Source organism: Akebia trifoliata, chromosome 9 (assembly GCF_017979445.1).
Source record: "Akebia trifoliata isolate Shusen 1 chromosome 9, ASM1797944v1, whole genome shotgun sequence".
NCBI lineage: Eukaryota > Viridiplantae > Streptophyta > Magnoliopsida > Ranunculales > Lardizabalaceae > Akebia > Akebia trifoliata.
The window spans coordinates 17,974,333-17,987,916 of NC_141383.1; the positions used below are offsets into that span (position 1 = coordinate 17,974,333).

At 33.0% G+C, this 13,584-nt stretch overlaps 1 long non-coding RNA gene across 8 annotated transcripts; it reads right to left on the reverse strand.

Moving 5' to 3' along the window:
* Window positions 1–7,591: 7,591 nt before the first annotated feature.
* Window positions 7,592–13,558, reverse strand: LOC147394473 (uncharacterized). Of its 8 annotated transcripts, none has more exons than XR_015181490.1 (5): window positions 13,422–13,558; window positions 11,998–12,273; window positions 11,063–11,176; window positions 10,152–10,247; window positions 7,592–7,972 (listed from the first exon to the last, which is right to left on the reverse strand). It is a non-coding gene; the product is annotated as an uncharacterized LOC147394473 (long non-coding RNA). The 8 variants fall into 8 exon arrangements; XR_015181487.1 differs by having other exon boundaries at window positions 10,152–10,266; XR_015181485.1 differs by having other exon boundaries at window positions 10,152–10,325.
* Window positions 13,559–13,584: the final 26 nt, after the last annotated feature.

Here is a 13,584-nt window from a genome sequence, read left to right on the forward strand (position 1 = left end):
TCACATGTACCCATGTGTATTGAATGGCATTCATAATTTTCCAAAGTACGTTTGTTAGTTACAAAACTACCCTTGCATGCTTGACGTGGCGAGCACTAAGGAGTCTGTGAGTAAAAAACAACTATAAAATCTATGATTCTAGCACATGCCATGTTAGGAGAGTGTTTTGAGTGTGCAATGTGGGGGAGTCAGATTACCATGACTCAAAGAAAAGTTATGAGACACGACTAACTAAATAGAGTCATGATAATCTGACTCCCCCATGTGGGCACATGTCAGAACCATAGACTTTATGCCTTGGGATATACACAATTGCACATATCTATGCACATCCCCATAGATATGTGCAGTTGTGTATCTTGATGAAAAAAATACATGGTTCTGGCTCATGCCATGTTAGGAGAGTATTTTGAATATGTCACGTGGGGGTGTCAGATTATCGATACTCAATTAAATAACAAGTTTTGCAACTTGACTAAACAAAGTAGAATCTTTGCTCGAGTGACATCAATACACACTTTTCTGACATGGATGTACCCATAGAACCATAGATGTTTTTCAGTCTTGTATCTCGATGAAAAGGAAATTGCTGAATTAGAAACTCTCAAGTTGTCGTCATCCGTGGATCACAATACCTTCCAAAAGAAAAGTTATGAGATAGATTAACTAAATAACAAGTTGTGTGATTTGACTAAACAAAGTCGAGACTTGATGGAATGACCTCAATACACACTTTGCTGACATGGAGGTGCAAACAGAATAATAGATGCTTTTCAGTCGTGTATCTCGATGAAAAGGAAATTGTTGTATCTGAACACTCTAGTCATCGTCACCCGCGAGTCAAGATGCCTTTCAAAAGAAAGGTTGTGAGACACAACTGACTAAATAACAAGTTGTCTGACTTGACTAAACAAAGTAGAGACTTGCTGGAATGACTTAAATACACACTTTGCTAATGTGGAAGTGCAGACAGAACCATAGATGCTTTTCAGACGTGTATCTCGGTGAAAAGAAAATTGTTGTATCTGAACTCTCAAGTCTTCGTCACCCGCGAGTTAAGATGTCTTTCAAAAGAAAAGTTGTGAGACACAACTGACTAAATAACAAGTTGTCTGACTTTTCTAAACAAAGACGAGACTTGCTGCAATGACTTAAATACACACTTTGCTAATGTGGAAGTGCAAACAGAACCATAGATGCTTTTCAGTCGTGTATCTCGATGAAAAGGAAATTGTTGTATCTGAACTCTCAAGTCTTCGTCACCCGCGAGTTAAGATGTCTTTCAAAAGAAAAGTTGTGAGACACAACTGACTAAATAACAAGTTGTCTGACTTTTCTAAACAAAGACGAGACTTGCTGGAATGACTTAAATACACACTTTGCTAATGTGGAAGTGCGGACAGAACCATAGATGCTTTTCAGACGTGTATCTCGGTGAAAAGAAAATTGTTGTATCTGAACTCTCAAGTCTTCGTCACCCGCGAGTTAAGATGTCTTTCAAAAGAAAAGTTGTGAGACACAACTGACTAAATAACAAGTTGTCTGACTTTTCTAAACAAAGACGAGACTTGCTGCAATGACTTAAATACACACTTTGCTAATGTGGAAGTGCAAACAGAACCATAGATGCTTTTCAGTCGTGTATCTCGATGAAAAGGAAATTGTTGTATCTGAACTCTCAAGTCTTCGTCACCCGCGAGTTAAGATGTCTTTCAAAAGAAAAGTTGTGAGACACAACTGACTAAATAACAAGTTGTCTGACTTTTCTAAACAAAGACGAGACTTGCTGCAATGACTTAAATACACACTTTGCTAATGTGGAAGTGCAAACAGAACCATAGATGCTTTTCAGTCGTGTATCTCGATGAAAAGGAAATTGTTGTATCTGAACTCTCAAGTCTTCGTCACCCGCGAGTTAAGATGTCTTTCAAAAGAAAAGTTGTGAGACACAACTGACTAAATAACAAGTTGTCTGACTTTTCTAAACAAAGACGAGACTTGCTGCAATGACTTAAATACACACTTTGCTAATGTGGAAGTGCAAACAGAACCATAGATGCTTTTCAGTCGTGTATCTCGATGAAAAGGAAATTGTTGTATCTGAACTCTTAAGTCCTCGTCACCCGTGAGTCAAGATGCCTTTCAAAAGAAAAGTTGTGAGCCACGACCGACTAAATAACATGTTATCTGACTTGACTAATCAAAGTGGAGACTTGCTGGAATGACTTAAATGCACACTTTGCTAATGTGGAAGTGCAGACAGAACCATAGATGCTTTTCAGTTGTGTATCTCATTTGAAAAGTAAATTGCTACCTTTTGAAATCCAACTAAGCCGAACTTCTCTTTTATAGTGTTTTTGTGGACTAATTAGATTAAAATATATGACATTAAAAAGAGAATATATATATATATATATATTGGAAATTGTCATCTTTTGAAATTTCTTTAGAATGAAGGCTCACTGTGTAGAAGTATCTCCACTTGGTGGTAAGAATTGCTTTAATAAATTTATTTGACTTATTTTGTGTTTCCATGTTCATTCCAATATGAGTTGCCGTGGCAGTTTTAAATCGACATTAACTTAGTTTATCATGAATACATTCATTTCTAAGTATATTTCCCTTTTTCTTAGGCTCATTCATTTCCTTATCATGAACAACATTTAGTTCCATAAAACATAATTTCGATGATTCTTCGAGTACCAACTAATTTAGTTGGTAACGTCTTTGGATGATGTGGTTCAAATCCGGCCGACACCGAATCACTGAATTCATTAAAAATAGGTTTAACCATCTACTGATAATAATTGGACGATTCCCAAAATTATAGTAAATTAAGAAGTTTCTCGGATGTTATCTAGTAAGTATTATTATAATTAGGGACCACCTTATTGAAAATTTATATGGGCCAAAATACTAATAAATTATATCTCAAAAATCATCTTCGTTTTGAACATATTTAAACCTAGCACAAGCCTAATCGTTGAAAGAGGCCCATAAATTGAAAGCGGAAAGCCCAAGTCTATGATGACAGAAAAAAAAAAGCAGCTAGAATCGTATGGTTAGCAATCACTCATCAAACTTGAATTTCATAGTGGACCAAAGTGTAGGGTAGAGTTTAGATAGAACGTACCGTGTAAGAAGGGACACAACTAACCAAAGCAAAAGCAAGTCTTGTAGAGATGTATAATCTATCTATGCATAAAATAAAGAGAAGCCCTTTCCATACAAAGATAGTGAGAAGAAAAGGCTTTACCAATCCTCATCCACTATCAAAAGAGACCTTGAAACGTGTAAAACAAGACCACGAGGTTTGTTAAAATAAAAGCAAATGTGGACCTCAAAAGTGATTCAACTTGACTTATTAAAATAACTAGAGTTCGCTTGTGTATACGACACGGACATTCTCTCTCAGGTTAAGAGAGTAAGAGTGTAAAAATTAAAGTTGGAGATGTATTATAAGTTGTACGGGTAAAAGAGAAAATATAAAAATATTATAGAAGGCGAAATGTAAAAAAAATAAAGTGGATCCAACAAAACTATAATTTCATGACGATGTTAAAAGGGTAAAAGTGAAAAATAAATAAAATTGATAGGATATTATTAAAAAAAATTAGAGGTTAAAAGGGTAAAAGATAAAAAATAATAAACTAAGTACACGAGAAAATATCTAGCAATCAAAGACGAGGTTGGTTGAATATATTGAAAGTAATTTACTTCAAAAGTTAACAACTTGAAGATGATGGATATCTAAGTTAAATCCATCTTCAATCTTTGGATTTCATCTTTTTCAACCTTCAAAGATCAAGAATAAGATATGACTTTTAGAAACGTAAAATAATGAATATCTTGATAGAATTGTCAAAGGTTTTTTTTCTTTATATATATATATATATATACATATATAGAGTAATTCTATTGCCATAGTACCTTTTACCAATAGCACACCAATTCATATGATACCATCAAACACTTATCACACATATTGGGTGCTCGTAAAAGTCGATTTGCCAATAGAAACTCTCTTTTTATAAGATATTGAATTGACTATGGTTAATTGAAGACAAGATTGAGTAGGTTAAAAAAACAAAGGTTTAGCCCAAAGGTTAACACCTTGAAGGAGAGAGATTTTCTAAGAATGAAATCATGGGTTCTAACTAGAGGTGGAAGAAGGGCATTTAGGTTATTTTATATTAGTTTATCATATAAAACCTAGGTCATAAGTTTGAGGAATACTCTAATATTGATCAAAATGTGGTTTGTAGAGGGATATTATGTCTAAATTACCTTAAAATAAAGAGTTTGCCTAGCCTTACTAAGTAAGGATTTAACGTTTACTAAGGGTCTTTGGACTGACCTTGTGGCATCCAAAAACATGATCGATGCTTCAAAGGTTGTAGAGAACAAAATTTTATTAACTTTGAAAAAAAATTTATGAATAAAGTTAATTTTCACCATTAAATTTTAATTTTAAGTTTGGGAGTTTGGTGACCATCCATTTAAAAAATTTTGAATAAAAAAAAGCATTTTTTTTTTAGAAATCTTTTCTTACTAACTTAATAAAATTTTCAGCCTTACTAAGAGGTGTTTTGCAGCAATCCAACACCACAACCCTCTAAGTTTCTTGGAAAAACTCAAGTAAAAAAAATTATTATTATTATTATTATTATTATTATTATTATTATTATTTGAGCTTGATACAAGATTTTGAAAATGGACAACTACCGAAATTCCACTTAATTCCTAAACTTAAAATTGAAATTCGAACGTAAAAAATAATTTTCCTTTTTTAAGTTTATAGAATTTTTTCCTCTACAACCTTGAAGTATCAGATTGTGTTTTTGGATGCCACAAGGTTAGCCCAAGAGCCCTTAGTGAGGGTGAAATCCCAACTTGGTAAGGTTAGGTAGACTCAATTTTTTTATTTTTTATTTTTTTATTTTTCTTTTGTCTGAATTTTTCGATGAATTTAGATGGTTGTGGTGTTGGATTGTTGTCGTGGTAATCCATCTAAGCAAAACGACCCTTAGTAAGGCAAGAGTAGATCCTCTATAACTTTTTTTTTTTTTCCAGTTCTATGTAGTAATCTCTCAATAATGAAGAGACTATAATTAAAAATAAAATTTAATACATCATTCATGTGATGATCATGATTTAGATTATATTTGAAAAAAACAATCTTTTTAAACTTGATCAATGACTTCAAAAATAACAATCACTGAAACCCAAAGTTTCAAAAGGATTTTTATGCCTGTAACACGTGGCATTCTTTTTATTGAGTTTAGATCCACGTCAGATACAAATTGCCTTGTCTCTCTCCTTATAAGTTCCTGGGCCTCTCCACTCATTGCCAATTAGTTTGGAGTTGGACTCCTAAATTTATCATGATAATAGAGCTGGCCTTTTTTTCCTCCATGTTACCTAGTTCATATATCCACGTGCTTAGCCCAATTCGACCAACGTGTGTTGTGAGTTTACTCTCAATTGATTGACTTGGACCCCCAAATTTATCACTTTTCAACTGTCTATTTGCACTACAGGGAATAGAGGATCCGCTCCCTAGTAAGACTCAAAATCTTACCAAGTAAAGAAAGGGTTTAAAAAAGGAAAAAAAAAAAAAACCAATGTTGTTGAAGTACTGAGTATAGGTGTCAATTATCAGGTCAATATCAATATGTTCAAAAGGACTTTTGTGTCTGTAACACATGGCATTCTTTTTGTTGAGTTTAATCCCACATCAAACACAAATTGCCTTGTCCCTCTCCTAAAATTGCCTTGTCCCTCTCCTAATAAGCTCCTGAGTCTCTCTACTCATTCCCAATTGATTTTGAGTTGGACCCCCAAATTTATCACGATATCAAAGCTGACCTTTTTTAACTCCATGTTATTTGTTTCATATGATAATCTGAGATAGCCTCCTTCTCCGACCATCTATTTGATAGTCAAAGATAGCCTTTGGATTTTTCTCCTTAATTTTACAAAAATACTATTCAAAAGTCAAAATTATTATTCACTATTCACTATTTGAACTGTTTGCTTGCAAAGATTATCTTTTGATTTTGCCTATAATTTTTAATCTTCTTTCAAAATTCTTTTTAAAATTTAGCAATAAGTTGTTGGTCAGCCACTAATTAAATTAGAGTTTTCAAAGATCCCTAAAAATGATGAATAAATTTTTACAAAAATTTAAGAAAAAATCAAATGATTCTTCTTCAAACGATAACACTGTTCAAACAATATCCCTAAAAAACACGGAAGAATTTGTTTTCGAAGATATAACCCAATCCTTAAAAAATTGGGATATACCAAAAATTAAATCAAATGAAATCTACAATCATGCCTCAATAAAATATTCTTGTGATTATGTAATCAAGACAATAGAACAAACACAAAATGTTAGACGATGCTGAAAATATTCAAATATTTTCCCAACAGATTATAGACAAACTCAAACAAAAACATAAATATATCCATTTTGAATGTATTCAAGTTGCTTTAAAACCCCTAACAAGGTTTGGCCTGAATACAACCTCCCTTGTTTATGTCTGTGATAAACGACATAGAAAATTCAAAGACCAACTCATAGGAATGGTAGAAGCAAACCTCCATGATGGCCCAGCCTTCTTCAATTGTCTCCCATACTTCACTCTCTTTAACAGATCGTACAACAGCCAAAGCCTTAACCATAGGAATAAACACCAAAGACTTCGACATGCCTCATTCAGAAAACATAGCTCTCATCTATAGAATCTATTACAAAGTAATGGACACAATAGTCCCTGATGTTGCTTATATAGGACAAATATCAGGAACTACAACACTATTCCTCACAAATTTTAGAAACAAAGTGCTACCTTAAAAACCAATCACTTGGAATGAAATGGACGTAGAATCCAATTGGAAAATAAAAACAGCCCAAGAACCAAAACCAAAAGAAAATGAACAAGTAGAAACCATAATAGAAAAACTAGATGGATCAATTGAAATAAATTTCTCTAGACAAGATAATAATGATTCTCATCTCATATCCAAACCATCAACTTCAAGACCTTCTACATCCTCCGAAAACCCTAGGTCTATAGATAACAAAACATATCGAACTGTTCCCTCCCACATTTCATACCCAGTTTACTCCACTGACAAAAATAGAGAAAGAGAATTTGAATAAAATCCAACAGAGTCAGACTTCAGAAGTCCACCCAAACAAATCAATGTACTCTCCCTTATAGAAGAAAATACATTCCAAATAGATAAAACTTTATTAAAAAATGACCTACTGTCTCATCCCTTGAGTACACGGTTCTTTTCAAACTTCTCCCAAAAAGAACAACATTGGTTTACAGAAATAGAAAATACCCAAAACCATATATATCTATTTGACTGGTTAAACTAAAACAGACCTAAATCATGCTAACTTAGTTTGCATGTTAAAAAATAATGTAAAAACATGGAAAACAATAAAAATTGAGAAAATCATTTCAACATTACCCCCTTTCAGATCTTTGAAACATTTAAAAATAATAGCTACCCCAATCAAATAAAAAAAAAATGTTCAAAAAAGAACCTACCTCACAGAAAGATCTATCTCATATAATCGAACAAAACAATTATACCAATTTCTATTTGCATACTTTAAGACAGCAACTCCAAAGTTGTAACCTAAATTCTATACAAATACCTCAATTTCCCCAAAAGAATAATCCAAATCATAACGCTCAAATTGCTAAAACCCAACCTAATAGGATAAGTCAAAACCCTTTCTCAAATGTCCCTTTGCAAAAAACATAGACCCCTCCTACACAACTTTCTAAAGAATTTGTTGAACTTCTTAATAGGACAAAATCAACAGATTCTTCAAAAATCGTAAATGTTCTTTCAAATCCTATAAATGACAGCTCCTCTTTACACCAAACACAGTCTTCTGAATCAGAATCTGATAGTTCATCCGACATAAGAGACACTCGTTGTCCTCCTGCAATAAATAGAATAGTTCCATCTCAATATAAAACGCTATAAATCAAACAAAAATTATTATAGAAGACCAACCCCGGTTGACCTTCAATTTGAAGGATCTACAAACCCAACCAAAAAATATGATGGTAACACCATATATGAATGGAATATAGATGCTATGTCTGAATATCAAATTTTAAATACATGTAGCTCATTAATGACATGCTAGTACCTGCTACATGCATAACAATTTCAAAGAAACATTTGCCTAGCTATAACCTCTGGGTTTACTGGCCAATTATTCGGCTGGTGGAATCTATATTGTTTAGAAATCCAACGAAATCAAATCCTAAACGCTGTCAAAACAAATAAAGAAGATGTAGTCATGTTAAACACATATGAAAAACCTGAACCTGACTACCTCCTCTCTTATTATGAACATAATACTTTATTTTATAGGAAACGTAGATGATATTGATAGAAAAATAAGAGAACTAATGAATCTAAAATGTCATACTTTAAGTGATTTCCGATGGTACAAAGAAGTTTTCTTTTCAAAACTTTACAAAGTAGATAATCCATATGAAACTTTTTGGAAAGAAAAATTTATCTTGGTCTTCCTCCCTTGTTTGTAGAAAAGGTAAAAGAATCCCTAACCCTATCATCAGCTCATGGGATCTTAGACTATGATCAATTCACCATGGGAGAAATTATTCAACACATAAATATAACAGGATTAAAATTATGTACAGACATGAAATTAAAATCTCGCAAAGAATTAGGAGATTTTTGCTATCAATTTGGATTTGATCCAATTGTAACCCCTTCAAGGAGAAAAAATAAAACCGAAAGGTCATACACCAAGAGAAAACAATTTCAAAGAACAACCAATGATGCTCCTTATTAAAAGAAGGACCACTTAGCTCAGTGGTAAGATTTTGTGGAGGTTGTTCCCAAGGTCTTAGGTTCAAACCCCTTGAACCCCTTCTTATACTGGTCTGGGTCTGCCTTAACCCTGCTAACCTTTCAAAAAAAAAAAAAAAAAAAAAAAAATGATGCTCCTTATTACTAAAATAAACCCTTTTTAAAAAGAATACCTTTCTTCCAAAAAACTCACCAATCTAGGGAAAAATCAAGAAATTGATATAAATGTGGTCAACCCGGGCACTTTGCCAACAAATGCCATTTAAAAACTTTTAAAAGAAAAGTAAACGAAATCAGATTCTCTGAAAATTCAGATAATGAAAAACAATCAAATATCACTGAAACCTCTGATGACAATTGTCCTTGCCCCTGACATCTACCTAATAGTTTATCATCATCTTTTTCAAATCCAAAAATAAGTGTCCTCACAGCAAATGAGGAATTAATGCTAGAATTAATAGACAAAATCGAATATCCTCACTCAAAAAATAAATATCTTAAGCAAATTTGACCAACACTAAACAACCCTCTACTCCTAAATTTTGACCAACACTAAACAATTAAGGTATTATATAACCTTTTGTAATATTTTGCCATATATATGAATATAGTTTTTGTACACACCACAAGCACACACTTCGTGTAAATTTTTGTACTTTGTATAGTCAAAGATAGAAAACACAAGGCTCCTTCACCTTAGGACCAAAGCTTTCCGACCGATTATCTATACGATAGTCTGAGATAGCCTCTTGGTTTTTCTCTTTGATTCTACAAAAATACCATTCAAAAGTCAAAATTACTATTCACTATTCACTATTTGAACTGTTTGCTTGCAAAGATTATCTTTTGATTTTGCCTATAATCTTTGTAAAAATTTGCCAAATTTTTAATCTTCTTTTAAAACTCTTTTTGAAATTAGGTTCGAGGTTTCCTAGTCGCACAGTAAGGCTAGTACGAGTAAGGTAAATCTAACAGTAAGTTGTTGACCAGCCACCAATTAAATTAGAGTTTCAAAGATCCCTAAAAATGATGAACAAATTTTTATAAAAACACAGAAGAATTTGTTTTTGAAGATATAACCCAATCCTTAAAAAATTGGGATATACCAAAAATTTAAATCAAATGAAATCGACAATCATGCCTCAATAAAATATTCTTGTGATTATGTAATCAAAACAGTAGAACAAACACAAAATATTACAAAAAGTTATATAATACCATTTAATTTTTCTTTCCATACAAGTCGAAATGATTGAATCCAAATTGGAACTAACCTCCTCATCACTTGCGACATCAAAACTCCGATCTCTTCTCCTTGTGGTGGGAATGAGATAGAGGACTCAGGTTTAATGTCTCTCTCTATGGCTGTCCTGAAATTTAGAATGCTTCCTGGAATTTGTTCCGAGTCGAAATAGAGCCAAAAGGAGGGGGAACAGGAAGTTCGGTAACTATCCATTTTCAAAACCTTGGATCAAGCTCAAAATAAATTGTTTTTTGAAAATTGTTTTTTTTTTTTTTTTATATCCAAATTTTTCAATGGAACTTAGAGGGCTGTGGTGTTGGATTACTGATATGGAAATCCATCGGAGCAAAAAATGACCCTTAGTAAGGCTTAAAATCTTTACTAGGTTAGTAAAGAAAATGTTCCTCTTTTTCCTTCTTTCTTATTTGAGCCACTTCCTACATAACCTAAATCCCACTGTCCAAACATGTGAACAGCACTATTTAGGATCTTTTTCCAGTAGTCTAGGCTATCTGAAAATCCAAAACCTAAACCCAAGCCCTAAGTTAGTCTTACACCACATTCCAAACCCTAGCTGTAGTCCCCATCAATCAAGAGATTAAGAGGAAAAAAAAGTTGTCCTATTGCCCAGCATCACTTTTTGAGTTGACTAGAAGAGAGATTTATACTCATCACTTACCCAGCTAATAAGCATCATGATATTTAACCATCATTTTTCTCGTTACACAATAAGCTTATAATTTTACTCACAGTAAACAGGACGATAACATCAATAGAATGATGTGTTAATAGTTAATAGACATATGTATCAAATCAAAAATGAAATAAACGAAATGTACCAGGTAAAATGAATCAATAATATTATGCTAGCTCAGCACTAACCTGTGTTTCTTTTAGAGTATACCGCTCTGGCAAAGCCTTCTTTTCTTCAGCAGTTAGCACCTGTGTTTCTTTTAGAGTATACCGCTCTGGCAAAGCCTTCTTTTCTTCAGCAGTTAGCACCTGATGTTCGGGAACTAGAACGTGCTCTTTGATGTTGACCAGCAGCTCTGCCTCCTGTATCGAGCTTATTAGAATACATATATTTTCTTTCATCCTCTTCTTTTCAAATTAAAAACATAAGGTGTGAGCAGCAACGGTTTATTGCAAAAAAATCCATAAAACACATTCATAGTTTTATCCCTCCTGTTTGAGAGTAAATAATAGCGTACTTGTTCAATGAAGGAATAAAATAACAACAGAAACTAGGGAAAAAAATAGTTTTATCCCTCCTGTTTGAGAGTAAATAATAACATACTTGTTCAATGAAGGAATAAAAAAACAAGAACAGAAACTAGGGAAAGTTAACAAAGTCACTAAACATAAAGTAAATGTGCTTGAGTAACCAACAAAAGGAATGAAAGAAAGCTACCGATCTTGTACATTTCATGGTCAAACCATGAGTAAGAAAATAGTAAATGTACCATATCTGCCACAGTCCTAAAAACCACATTGTTGTCTTTTTTCGAAAAAGGTCACATTTAAAACATTAAGCAAATAAAACGTGCAAAAAATGCATTTTTACATAACCTAGCCATTGATTTTTATTTTATTTTTTGGCCTTATGGTTGTTTGTCATTTGGTGATTCGTGAATATAATTTAATGTGGGATTTGATGGTAATGTCCTGATTTTAAGGTAGTTAATTTTTTTCCATTGTGTGTTAATTCGAAACCTTGTACTCTGACTTGATGACCATCCATCAATCAAAATTCTGCAAAATACTTGATTCAAATCATCCTTAAAATAAAAATATCTTATTCTAGCATCTAATACTAATGTTTCAATTTCACTTCTTTGAACCCCAAAAATCTATGAATAAATGACTGAATTTGAGACCTGATCAGAATCATCGCCACGTTTGGTCCTGTTGATGACAAGATCCTCCCTTTTGCAATTCTCGCAAAAATTTGGTTAGGAAATCGGCTCTCGTCATGTTGATCTCAAGATCTCCAATTAGGTATCCCCGATCCTTCAACATTTGCATCACTGTTCATCTGATTCTGAATAATCTTGTGATTTCTTCGTCTCAAGACATCTCTCTTTAAAGGGGTGTTTTACTTGCTTGCTTGCAGGACAGGATTCCCTGTGGTAATTTTTTTTCCTTATAGCTCCCTACCATGAATTTGGACGGACAAGATAGAGTCACTTTAAAAATCAATAACGCCTCAATCCTCTAGATTTCATGACATAAATCAGTTTTAAAAATAGAAAATTCAAAAAAATAAAAAAATAAAACTTTTTTAAGTCACGATCAAAAGGTTTGAAGAACATATAGGCACATCTGAATTCGAATCCTAAAAAAAATTCAGTATCCGAATTTGAATCGGAATCCGATGGATATTCAAAATAATATTCCATCTTATTTTCTTGTTAATAAAAGTTTGATTTATAATTTACAAAAAAAAATTATGTTACATACCTAATTAAATCGGATCACAAAAAATAATAAAAAGAAGAAAAAGATTGATATTGATCTCGTTCGAGGGAGATCAGACCTCCTAAGCGACCAATTCGAGATGATGAATCTCCAAATCCCAAAGGACTTTTAATAATAATAATTCTCTGCATATTTTCATTAATCTCACAATGAATTTAAATACAAGAGAAACACTACCCTAACTACCCACAGCTCAACTTCTCCCACAATACAGATTATAATCCCATGCACCCAACCTATTTTAAGTATTCTACCACTTATTAGGAATATATTCTATACATCATATGTACTCAAAACTACTCTACTCCCGTCCCTACAATTAGGCACATAACAAATTCAATATCCAAAATCCAAATATCCAATCCAATAAACTTAGCGGATATTCAATAATATCCGATTTGGTACTGGAGTTGAAGAACTACCATCACTGGACCCGGGGAAAGAAATCTGAAATTTGGGGTTTTTCAATAATAAAAATAAACACAAAAAAAAAAAAATGACCTCAAAACTACTTCAACCCTTTGATTTCTCATTTTTCAAAACTAATCATCTTCAACTTTAGTGTTCTATTTACTTCAACCTTCAAAACTCAAAGCAATAAAGGGTTTTAGGGAAGTAGAAAACTATGGGATTTTGGTTTAAAAAAACCAATGAATATCTAGATAGGGTTAAGAGAGGGTTGAAAATGATGAGGTTGATTAGACTAAAATGGATTTACCGAAAATTAAAGAACTTGAAGATGATGATTTGGAGAGAGAAAAAAAAATCAAGGATTTTTTTGGCTAAAGGCCAACGGTTGAAGATGAGAGAAAGAGGAACTTACCGGAGAAGGTGCTTTGTCGTCGCTGGAGAAGAAGATGAAGCTGGTGGTTCGACTTCACAAGCTCCACTGTAAGTGAAGAGTTGAGTGGAGAATAGATGAGAGATCGAACCAAATTTTTATAACGTTTGAATGGTGTGTTTTAGTCTTTAAATAGGGTGTGATG